At 38.8% G+C, this 13355-nt stretch overlaps 1 pseudogene; it reads right to left on the bottom strand.

Annotated features, from left to right (window-relative positions):
- The window catches only part of LOC115821747 (NACHT, LRR and PYD domains-containing protein 3-like), a 12450-nt pseudogene extending 3604 nt beyond the window's left edge, over positions 1 to 8846 (bottom strand).
- Between the last annotated feature and the right edge of the window lie 4509 nt (positions 8847 to 13355).

The raw sequence follows: 13355 nt of genomic DNA, 5'->3' as shown, positions 1-13355 counted from the left end.
TTTGTTAGATCAACAAAATTATTTAACTTTGAATGAACATAATTTATTTTTGTGGTAAAACTTTCTACAATTAAATTAAGTAGATGTAACATTTTTTTTCAGTGTGTAACAGTTCTGTAAACAAAAACAATGTCATATTTTGGACAGTCAGCTTTCACTTTGGGATAGTTGAGACAAAGTTTCAGCACAGGATGCTTCTGAAAAAAGCTAAAAACATCAGTTCAGACAAAACATATTACAAATATTGTATTTTCAATAACTAATACTGACCTCAGTACCTCCAGTTTACAGTGTGGCTTCTCCAGTCCCACACAGAGTGACTTCACTCCTGAATCCTGAAGGTCATTGTTACTCAGGTCCAGTTCTCTCAGGGGACAGTTTACTGACTGTAGAACTGAGGCTATAGATGAACAGGACTGTTCAGTGAGTTTACAGAGATTAAGTCTGGGGAGAGAGACAGAGAGAGAGAGAGAGAGAAAGAGAGAGAGAGAGAGAGAGAGAGACTCAACATCAGTGTTAAGATACAGTTGTAATAAGATGGAGAGTGTATGTGAGTGTTTCAGTGAGTGTAATCCATAAGGCTGAGATCAGTGTCTCCTGTCTGTTTTATGAGAAAAACTTCACCCCTCTACAAGAGAGAGAAAATAAATTAGTGATGAAAACACATTTCCCAGATGACATCAATTCTCTCTGTACTGCAGAGTTAGGGCTGTACAGCACAGACACTCAAATCTGTATCTGGATCAATGGGAAAGTGATCATTAGCCTGTATAAGACCAGTCTCCTGTTAAGAGTCACAATATCTTCCTGTCCTGCAATAAACACAGTCACATCATCAGTGTCTTCTGATAAAAACACATTTAGTCTCTCACTATATGAAATCCCTTTATGTCCCATCTCAGTCTCCACAGAAGAGACTCAACAGTGAGGCTGTACAGATGCCCTGAGAGTGATGATCCTGATAAACTGCTAATTTAAACACAAGACACAGCACTGGAAACAAACTCATCTTTATGGCTATGACTGATAACCACCCACCATCTGACCACAAGATTGGGACAGAAAAAACATCACTGAGAGAGAGATCTTAGAGTTTGGGATGTGAACCTAAAGGTTTTAAACATATGAAACAGCTCCTGATCTGGGCTGTGTAGTTATTAGAGCAGCAAAGAGGACATCTGACCTGTTTCAATCTTTTTGTCCTTTCACCAGGAAGAATGAGATGTGATTAACTGTGTGGGTAAAGTTCTCACTTTTTATGGACTATAGTTTCTGTGTTTCCCTTCTAGTCAGTATTTAAACAGATAAAGTATAATGACATTTACCATATCACACACTGACAATGTTCTTTACAGAAGGGCTGCTGGTTTAAAACACACACACACACACACACAGACACACACACACACACACACACACACACACACACACACACAGGTATCATGGACTGACTGACTGATTTGCAGCTTTCTTGTCTCTCCAGTCCTATGATGCAGTATGAAAACTCAATACAATAAATCAATGTTCAGACTGAAGACTACACTTATTACTGTCTGTGTAATTGTGTTACTCTTACAAATACATGGTACAAAAGACTATCCATAACTACAGAGAGTCAAAATCATATAGTGTCTTTTTTTAAATGGCTGATGACATCATACCAACGCAAACACTACATGTGAGAAATAAACGTAACAGTTATGTAGACAAAAACAATGTCATATTTGGGACAGTCAGTTTTCACTTTGGGATAGTTGAGACAAAGTTTAAGGACAGTTCTAGGATGTTTCTGAAAAAAGTTAGTCTGGACCCCTGCTTAAAAAAATCAGTTCAGACAAAACATATTATAAATATTGTATTTTCAATAACTAATACTGACCTCAGTATCTCCAGTTTACAGTGTGGATTCTTCAGTCTCTCACAGAGAAACTTCACTCCTGAATCCTGAAGGTCATTGTTACTCAGGTCCAGTTCTCTCAGGGGACAGTTTACTGACTGTAGAACTGAGGCTACAATTTCACAGGACTGTTCAGTGAGTTTACAACCAGCAAGTCTAAAAGAGAGAGTGAAAGAAAGACAGTGAGAGAGAGAGAGAGAGAGAGAGAGAGATGGTGATGACAAACAGACACAATTACATATTCAGTCATATTCACAAATTCATATCTATTCAACTAGGTGACAACTAGTAGAAAATTGTTTGTAAACTATCAAATGTATCTGTAAGTGAAGTATAAGGCAAATTACTACCGATTAGCATTCGTTCCCAACAAAATTACCTGGCCCCCTCACTGTTACTCTCTTTAAACTGTCTTCCATCGTATACCGCTAAACCCCTGAATTACACTACCATGTTTCCACTGCTTTTTCAAAGCTTCTCTAACTTACCCTCAAGTCCTCAATTGTCCATTTATTCAAACACGTATTCTGAATTACTGAGTGATATGAACAGGCTACTGAATCTGCTGGCGAACAGTTGATTTCAGTCAGAGATTTCTCCGGTCGTCGCTTGAAAACAGAAACGCTGTGTCTGGAGAGAGAATCCTCTCACATGCTATAGCTAAGGTGTCAGAGGCCAATTACAAAACCGTTTGAATGCACATCTAAAGGGATAAAGTGAATATTACTCTTGTATTTTTACGTTGCTAAAGGGAGGGAACTTTTACTTGAATGTTAACATACACAACGGCAATGAATCAGAAGCCGTTGTCATTTCTAACAACCTGGACTCATTCCCGCTCTCCAGTTTTTACCTCAGAGATGACACTCGGTCTTTTACGCGTATATTCCTGCCGTTCGCGGGCTTGAGAAATGAGTAGGCTATAGGTTTTCTGTCAGATTTGGAATGATAATCACCTCCCATGCTGTAGTTAACCTGTATCAGAGACTAATTACAAAACTGGTGAGCACAAATAAACACGGGAAGTCTAAATATTTGTATTATTTCTTCAATAGAATACACAGAAATTACACGTACACTGTGTGTCCAGAGGACAGACAAAGCAGAAGACTGTACTGTTGTAATTTCTGGTCTTTTCGACACGTGCCGGTTACTTTGGCATAGCCTACTCTGTCAGATCTGGAACGAAAGTCCCCGCACATACTATAGCTAACTTTTGTCTCAGACACATTAGAAAACCGTTTGAAAATAAATCTAAACGGATACTTTAAATATTTCTCCGATTACTTATGCAATAAATTCACAAAACGTATACTTACATTGTGTGTTACCGTGTGGAGGATGGGGAAAGTAGACTGGCTGGATCGCACTTATTTCGAACGTCTTTTGACATTTACCGTGACTTCGACATTTACCTCAGAAACTTTCCGTGTGCACTGGCTGTTTTGGCGGACTTCAAAAATCAGTCTCTCGACTCGCTATTGGCTGGTAGCTTGCAACGCTTTCTAAATATCTTTTTTACATATCTGTAGGTGTCTGATCAGAGGACACTCGTTTAACTGATATAATTTCGATTTGGTTATGTTTGCTCGTCAAGTGACAGTAATTCTTTTTCTGCCTCGACATACGTGATAAGAATATTACATTCTTTCATTCATTTTCGAAACCGTTTATCCTAATTAGATTCGCGGGGGTACCGGAGCCTATCCCAGCGCTCACTGTGCGAAAGGTGGGGAAATACCCTGGACAGGTCGCCAGTCCATGGCAGGACCAGAATATTACAGTACCGTCTAAATCTTCAAAATGCCTTCAGAGTTTAATTGTTTCTTTTGTTTGTTTGTTTGTTTGTTTGTTTCTCCTGCCGACTCTCTCAGTAAAAGACATATTTGTCGTTTGTGGGTTTATAGGATGGTTGACATGAGGATGCTTCTTATATAATTATACTGTTTGTATTATTACAGTGTAATTTATGTAAACTACCATTGGCCGATCTCTTTAAATATGAGGTTCCTGATGCCCCTTTATAGTGTAATGGTTAAATATGAACCATTTAAATGTAAACTAGCTGTGGAGTATAGTTTCCTCCTGCTTCACACTGGGACACAGTACAGCAAGATTTCAGTATATAAATCAGCGTATCAAAAGATCATTTTATTCCAGACAACAAGAAAAGACACACAAGAAAAGACATGAAATCTTATGAGTTTAGGTGAATTCAACAAGTAAATCCAGTGTAAAAAAAAATGACACAAAACATTTTATTAAAGATATCTTTTCAGTTCTTGACTATTACTGACCTCAGTATCTCCAGTTTACAGTGTGGATTCTTCAGTCCAACACAGAGAAAGTTCACTCCTGAATCCTGAAGGTCATTGTTACTCAGGTCCAGTTCTCTCAGGGGACAGTTTACTGACTGTAGAACTGAGGCTATAGATGAACAGGACTGTTCAGTGAGTTTACAACCAGCAAGTCTGGGGGGAGAGAGAAGGGGGGGGGGGGTGAGTTACAGTCACAAAAGCTTAAACTGTATTTAAACTTCATATATTAATCTTCACTTACAGATGATGATTTGGATCTTGTTCACAAAGTCAGTACCTGCCTGTCAGCTACAAACTGTTCTAAGGCTTATAAAAATGTCAGTACTGAAGTGAAACATTGACCATGAAAACCTGTTTTACACGCTGCTTTGAAAAACAACTTTTTCCAAATGCATAATAAATGTAAATATGTGTAAAGTTGCAATGGTTTTAAATTAATGTAAATACTTCAAGGTAAATAGGCTGCAAAACATTTTCTGGGCCATGAGCAAGGCCTGGTTCTGAAATCCGGCCCATTTGAATATGTAGTTGAAAAGCCCTGGCCTATGTACTGTGGTATTAGACCTGTTGAAACTGAGGAGACTAAAATAATGATAAAAACAGAGATAATAATGTATAACACACAACCTGCATATTTTATATGCACAGATGTTTTATTGCCCATCATCCATATACTGTACTGTCATGTATGTAAGTTTACCTGCATGAATCTGTTCCCTCCTGTAATGTTTAGGGTATATAATATTTTATGAATAATCTAATAATTTCGAAACTGAGAAAAAAACGAGAATACTTTCAAAAACAGGTACCTGTACCAAGGAACACGGCCTAAATAAGCCACACTTCATTTTCCTTTCAAATAATGCAACTATAAGAGTGTTACTTTACAAATATGTGAAAATAAAAACTCACCGAGCTTTTCTGCAGCACCTCACAGCTGGGAGCAGTCTCCTACGACCCTCATCTGATGTGTTGTATTTTTTTGGGTCAAACTCACCTAGAACCTCCTCTGACATCAGAAACATGTAGGCCAGTGCTGCACACTGTGCAAGTGTGAGCTTTGTTTTGTATTTGTTTCTTTTCTTAAGAAAAGCTTGAATTTGTTCTTGAACTGAGCAATCATTCATTTCAGTCAAGCAGTGCAGTAGATTGATACATCTTTCAGGATTAGCATTCTTTTTTTGGATCACTTTGAGGTTTCGGATCATTTTCTTAATGCTCTCTGGGTTGTTCTCTGTGTGTGTCAGTAGACCTTGTAGATGTTTCTGATTGGACACCAGTGAGATACCATGAAGGAAGCGGATGAAGAGATCTAAATGTCCATTCTTACTCTCCAGGGCTTTATCCACTGTTCCCTTAAGCAACACATCCAAGGAAACATTCTCTGGCACAGCTCTGGCCTTTTTCTTCAGAAAATACTTCAGTGCCTCCATGTTCTTGTTTACATAGCAGTAAAACACATAGAGAGCAGCAAAGAACTCTTGAACACTCAGATGCACAAAGCAGTAGACCTTCTTCTGACGAAGCACAGATTCCTCCTTAAAGATCTCAGTACAAATCCCAGAGTACACTGTGGCATCACTCACATCAATGCCACATTCTCTAAGATCCTCTTCATAGAACATGACATTGCCCCTCAGCAACTGATCAAAAGCCAGATTTGCAAGTTTCAGAAAGATCTCCTTGCTTGATTCTGGAAGATTTGTTTGGCTGAACTCATGTTGCTGTGCATACTTCTGGTTTTTCATATTAGTCTGAATAAGCAGGAAGTGTGTGTACATCTCAGTCAGAGTTTTAGGGATCTCTTTAACATTGTCTTGACGCAGCATTTCCTGAAGCACAGTGGCTGAAATCCAACAGAACACTGGGATGTGACACATGATGTGGAGACTCACTGATGTCTTGATGTGTGAGATGATTCTGTTAGCTTGACTCTCATCACTGACTCTTTTTCTGAAGTATTCCTCTTTCTGTGAATCACTGAATCCTACTATTTCTGTCACACGACTGATGAACTGAGAGGGGATCTGACTGGCTGCTGCTGGTCTGGAGGTTATCCAGATGAGTGCAGAGGGAAGAAGATTTCCTTGAATGAGGTTTGTTACAAGTATGTTGACTGATGATGGTGTGGTCACATCACAGAGCCTCTGAGAAAAATCCAACTGAAGTCGACTCTCATCAAAACCATCAAATATGAACAGTATTTTACAAACATCATATTTTTTTGGATCCAGATCTCTCAGTTCTGGGTGAAATTCTAGCAGAAGTCCATGAAGACTGTAGTGCTCGTCTTTAATTAAGTTTAACTCCCGGAAAGGAAGAACCAACATGAAATCAATGTCCTGATTGGTCGTTCCCTCTGCCCAGTCCAGAATGAACTTCTGCACAGAGACTGTCCAGCAATGCCCTTGGTGAGTACAGTTCTGATTTCATTTTCCTTTCTGTTCTCTGTAGGTTCCTGAGTGGTCAGGGGCTTGAAGATGTCATTGCAGTTAATTGGTATGTCTCGTGAACTTTGTGTTCTGGATGATGTCTCAATCCGTAAAACTTCATGTTCTTCATTCACTCCTTCACTCTCTCCCTCTATGATGTAGAGCTCAGTGTAAATCCTGTTGAGGAGGGTTTGATCTCCTCGCAGTATGATGCCTTCAAATAAGTATTCACACTTCTTTTTCCGGATGGTTTTATGAACCTCAGTAGTTCTCAGGAGGACATCATCTGATATAGAGTTGGAGACTTTGTGTTGGTCTAGAACAGGAGGTGTTCTGGATCTCTTGCTGCACTGGGGACAGACATAGTCTCCTGATGGACCAGACTGGTCCCAGTATGTGCTGATACACTGTCTGCAGAAACTGTGTCCACAGCTGGTAGAGACTGGATCTCCCAGAGCCTCATCACAAAGACCACATCTGGACTGATCTTCGGTCAGACCTACACTGCACCTACAGCAGAGAGAGAGAGAGAGAGAGACAGAGAGAGAGACAGACAGAGAGAGAGTTGAAAATGTTAAGAATACTTTTATTGTGGACCAGTCATTTTTTTCATGCAAAGAGAAAAAATGAAACTCTTTGAAAAGTTATACATATGTGTGAACACACACAAACAGGCATAGACATATATATATATGAATACAAACATACATACACACATACACAATAAATACATGAGAAACTGAGTCATCCTAAAAAAAGAACATAAAACCCCAAAACAAATCATGATATTCAAGTGAAAGAATAATCAGCCCAGTTACACAGAAGAAACTGAACTGACACTGACAGAAAGAGAGAAAGAGAGAGGGAGTAAGAAAGAAAGAGAGGGAGAAGACAAGAAAAACAACACATTAACAAACCCAGTCTCAGATAGAAAAGGACTTCAGTGTTTGTCCCAAGTTAAACCAGTCTACATTAAGTCTCTGTCACACCATCATATCCCTCTCTCACAATCAACCAATCAGCATTAAACCAGTCTACATTAACTCTCTGCCACACCATCATATCCCTCTCACACAATCAACCAATCAGCATTAAACCAGTCTACATTAACTCTCTGTCACACCATCATATCCCTCTCACACAATCAACCAATCAGCATTAAACCAGTCTACATTAAGTCTCTGTCACACCATCATATCCCTCTCACACAATCAACCAATCAGCATTAAACCAGTCTACATTAACTCTCTGTCACACCATCATATCCCTCTCACACAATCAACCAATCAGCATTAAACCAGTCTACATTAACTCTCTGTCACACCATCATATCCCTCTCACACAATCAACCAATCAGCATTAAACCAGTCTACATTAAGTCTCTGTCACACCATCATATCCCTCTCTCGCAATCAACTAATCAGCATTAAACCAGTCTACATTAAGTCTCTGTCACACCATCATATCCCTCTCACACAATCAACTAATCAGCATTAAACCAGTCTACATTAACTCTCTGTCACACCATCATATCCCTCTCACACAATCAACTAATCAGCATTAAACCAGTCTACATTAAGTCTCTGTCACACCATCATATCCCTCTTATACAATCAACCAATCAGCATTAAACCAGTCTACATTAAGTCTTTAGCCTTTTCTCAATATGCGTTCTTCTCTGTACTTGCGTTCTTGTGGACTTGTGAAATGTCATTATTCACAGCCAAAGTACTGTTCCATTTCAAAGTTCAAATCTAGCCAAGAATAGATCAAATACCCAGATTGGTTCTTGATTAGTGGGTTTTATCAAGGATGCATCAGCAGGTGACTTGTGTGGACTTGGGGTGTCAAGTTTCCCAGAATGCATTTTCACAGAAGTTGTGATAATGGCAGCAGATGAACTACCACATAACTGTAAATTCCATATTATGACTGTTGTTCCATCACCAAATGTAGTTTTTAAGATTTTTCAGGCAAGAAATTAATATTCCAGAATTCAAATATGGGTCAGTAGCACCTCCTTGAAAGTCCTAAATGTTCAGAGAAGTGACATCTACTAGCGGACCAAGCTAACTAGCTCCAGAGCCTCTACCCAGCAAGAGCGCTGCTGTTTCAAATGCAGTCTGCATCCTCCCACGTCAAGTTGAACTTGCGAGTCTGAACTCCCAGGAACAGGAGAACGTACTTGGCATACTTCATACTGAGAAACGGCTTCTGTCACACCATCATATCTCTCTCACACAATCAACCAATCAGCATTCAGTTTGACTGGACCATTGATCGCTGATCTAAACCACTAATCATTGTCATCAATTGCACCTGTTTTCTGTCAATTATCAATAATCTCTTCAGTGTCAATGTATTTATAACACCTTGTGTTTCTCTGTTAATTATCTCTTCAGTGTCACTGTATTTATAACACCTTGTGTTTCTCTGTTCATTATCTCTTCAGTGTTAGTGTATTTATAACACCTTGTGTTTCTCTGTTCATTATCTCTTCAGTGATAGTGTATTTATAACACCTTGTGCTTCTCTGTTAATTATCTCCTCAGTGTCAGTTTATTCATAACACCTTGTGTTTCTCTGTTAATTGCTTTGTGAAGTCTTCTACTTCTGTTAGTGTCTGAGACTTTCTGTATGTGTGTGTTTTTCCTAGTTTGTTGTTATTGCCCTCTTCTTCTTCTTCCTCTTAGTATTTATCTTTATTTGTGTAAGTATTTCTTGTTCTTTCTGGTTTGTAAATAAAATAACTTTACACATGCATGTTGTCTCATTAACTCTCACTGTGGTGTTACATTCAGACAGACTTTCTGTTAGTCACTCTGAACTCTCTACACAAGGCAAACACCATGTCAACTGTCAAATCACCAGGAACAAAAAACCCTTATATCTACAAAAACACTGATGTCCTTTCTTTTCTATTTTACCGTTTATTCCATGATCCATCCATCCCTATTTTACCCCTCCACCCTTAATTCTTACCTCCCATCCACCTTCCCTCTATTCTTTCCTCTCTCCATCCACAATAATATAACCCCTCTTCTATTATTTAACCTACTCTACAACATCTATTACATCATAATTAACATACAACATCCACAATAATATAACCTCCTCTTCTATTATTTAACCTACTCTACAACATCTATTACATCATAATTAACATAAAACATCCACTATAATATAACCTCCTCTTCTATTATTTAACCTACTCTACAACATCTATTACATCATAATGAACATAAAACATCCACTATAATATAACCTCCTATTCTATTATTTAACCTACTCTACAACATCTATTACATCATAATTAACATACAACATCCACTATAATATAACCTCCTCTTCTATTATTTAACCTACTCTACAACATCTATTACATCATAATTAACATAAAACATCCACTATAATATAACCTCCTCTTCTATTATTTAAACTACTCTACAACATCTATTACATCATAATTAACATGAAACACCTGTTGAACAGTCCTGGATGTGACAGACCTCTGAGTCCTAGTAAAATGTTAAATCTTTTAAACTCCATTGGTCAGATTGGTGTGAATTAACACAGCTTATTAAACAAACAACAGACTTGATCACACAGACTCACCTTGGATCAAAGAACTCTCTCTCTCCACTGAACATTGGCGGGTGTATCATGGAGTCATGACTCTTCATAGACACACAGCTGGGAAGTGGAGATCCTGCTCTATGGGTCTGCAGTCTGTGTGTGGAAAAAAGCAAACAAACAAGGACACAAATAAACAAACAAACAAAGGGGAAGCAGCTTTACTGAGCTGCAGTCTACACTATACCGTAAGAAATCTATGGAGCTTTACATTAGCATTAGTGAAATGCTGGATTATTGAACAGGCATTTCACAAAGACAGCCACCGGGGTCCTACAGGACTTCTAGTGAAAACTGGGGGTATGGTCGAATAGTCTTTTTTGCTTAGGAAGGTTCCTAACTGAGTGACGTGACCCAGAAGAGCTGAATTCCCTAAATGCTAAGGAAAGGTGCTTCAGTGCTTCCTGTCTTATGTCCTTTAGGGTCCACTGGACCATCCTTTACCAAAGGAAAGGAGATAATGTCCCACAATTCCTTGTGGCAGCGACATCCAGCCGTTCATGAAACCAAACGATCAACATACTGACAAAGGATCTGAGACATTTTTAGCCAGATAATGATTTTAATGTTTTGTTTAAATAACAGACTCGATCACACAGACTCACCTCGGATCAAAGAACACTCTCTCTCCACTGAACATTGGTGGGTGTATCATGGAGTCATGACTCTTCATAGACAAACAGCTGGGCACTGGAGATCCTGCTCTATGGGTCTGCAGTCTGTGTGTGGAAAAAAGCAAACAAACAAATAAATAAATAAACAAACAAACAGGAAGCAGGTTTATCCAGCTGCAATCTGCACTGCACACTAAGACATCTGTGGAGCTTTATATTAGGTGTAGTGAAATGCTGGATTATTGAACAGGCATTTCACAAAGACAGCCACTGGGGTCCTACAGTGCTTCTGGTAAAAACTTTGGCTGAGGTCTAATAGTCCAAAAAATGGCGTCCTGTGTTCTTTCCTAACCGCTTTTCCTTCACCTCGGTGGAAAACGTCATGAGGAGGTCAAGGAAAGATGGGAAGGAGAATTCATAAGGACTTAGGAAAAGACAACTATGGTGCTAAGAGAATCCGACTGCACTTAAATGATTTTAGTGTTTCTTATGCAGCTCATGGTCTTTGCATCTGTCACAGAAAGATCCACTGTGTGAAAGAAATGTGTGAAAGAAAAGACAAGTTCTTGATTTATTAATGTGCAAACAAAAACGTAGAAGAAAAGTTACTGAATATTAGTCATGTTGATTGTTTGTTTTTGTGAACGTCCGAATGGTACGTCACTTTAAATGCTGCTGTCACAAGGAATTGTGGGACCGCATTATCTCCTTTTCTTTTGGTCAAGGATGGTCCCCTGTACCCTATGGTAAAGGAGGTAAGAAAGGAGGCACTGACACACCTTTCCTTAGCAATTAAAGAATTCAAGCAGCTCTTATCATGGCTGCCACATCCTTCTGGGTCATTTCGCTCAGTTAGGAACCTTCCTAAACAAAAAAGACTATTCAGCTGCAGTGCCTGACTCTTGTACTCTGATTCACGATAAGACTGGCTTATGAATTAAAATAAAACCTCTAATGCATGAAGCCCTGACATGTGTTTTTCAGAAAACACTGCAGATTAAGACAATATTCTGACTTTATGTTTTAATAGAGTCTTGTGATGAATTACAACAAAATTTTCCCACATTATTTCATCTTTTCACTTCCACTCATGTACTCATTCTTATTATCTGTCCCTAATACAGCAAATATTAAAACACAAATAACTACAACCCCATCATTCAATCCTACTGCAATCCACTTCCATCTAAATAAAAGCCTATTACAGCTGTTAGGACTCTATCAATCCTACTGCAATCCAGTTCTATCTAAATAAAGATCTATTACAGCTGTTAGGACTCAATCAAACAGTACTACTGCAGTCCACTTCCATCTAAATAAAAGTCTATTATAACTATCACAACTCTGTGAAACAGTCTTTAGAATGGGTACAGTCAGTAGTTCCTCAGTGCATAGATCTTATCCACAGAACATTTCATATCCTTTCTTTTCTATTGTACAATTTATCCCATGATCCCCCATCCTCCCTCTACTCTTTTATCTTTTCATCTGTCCATCCAAACTTACTCTCACCTAGTGATGGGAAGTTTGGATCTGTTTACTGACTCGGATCTTTGAATCTCGTTCAGTAAAATGAACAAATCTTTTTTCAAGTCACTTGTTCATTTCATTCATTGGACCACAGCCTACTGAGTTATCCAGCTGAGATGACTGATTACTTAATTTGTCCGTACGAGAGCGCTGCGCTTATCAATAAAAAATGATCATTCTATGATCGCTATTCACTTTAGCCTATCTGATCATTAAAGATCTGTAGCGTATGAACTGGTTCCAATGGGAAGACAAACTAACCATTCATTCAATGGGTGCATCGCTAACATTAGCATTGGTCATGTTTCTGCTGTAACCACGTGAATGAACGAAAAGACTCGGTCCCGAAGACCTGTAGTAATGAGTCGTGAATGAGTCACTCATTCCTACACTGAGCACACACAACGGCCACCTGACAAGTGAACGAGAGACTCAGGACCCGAAAGCCCGTTTGTGAACCAAACTGAGCCTGAGTGATGCGCATGCGCGGCCCAGGGGAAAAATGAACAAATCACTCACTTAGATGACTTGTTACTACCAAGTCACACAAGAGATTAGCTCAAAATGAACAAATCGTTCACAAACGACACATCACTACTCTCTCCTTATTTACACTGCTCTATACTGCCTGCTCTGCACTCTCCTCTTACTGGTCTCTACAGGTAAGAGGAGACTGTTCTCTACTTTACATTCTCTATTCAATATACACTCAGTATACACTCATTACCAGTTATTATACTACATAGCATATATAGTATAGCATATACATAGCATATAGTGTAGTGTATATAGTATAGTATATGGTTACTGTACTAAACCAATGACTATACTATTCCTATATTCACACAGCTTATTAAGCAAATAACAGACTCGATCACACAAACTCACCTCGGATCAAAGAACTCTCTCTCTCCACTGAACATTGGTGGGT

The sequence above is a fragment of the Chanos chanos genome, chromosome 9 (genome assembly GCF_902362185.1).
Source record: "Chanos chanos chromosome 9, fChaCha1.1, whole genome shotgun sequence".
Taxonomy (NCBI): Eukaryota; Metazoa; Chordata; class Actinopteri; order Gonorynchiformes; family Chanidae; genus Chanos; species Chanos chanos.
The sequence above is the reverse complement of the archived record's forward strand: the minus strand, read 5'-3'. Positions and strand labels throughout refer to the sequence as shown.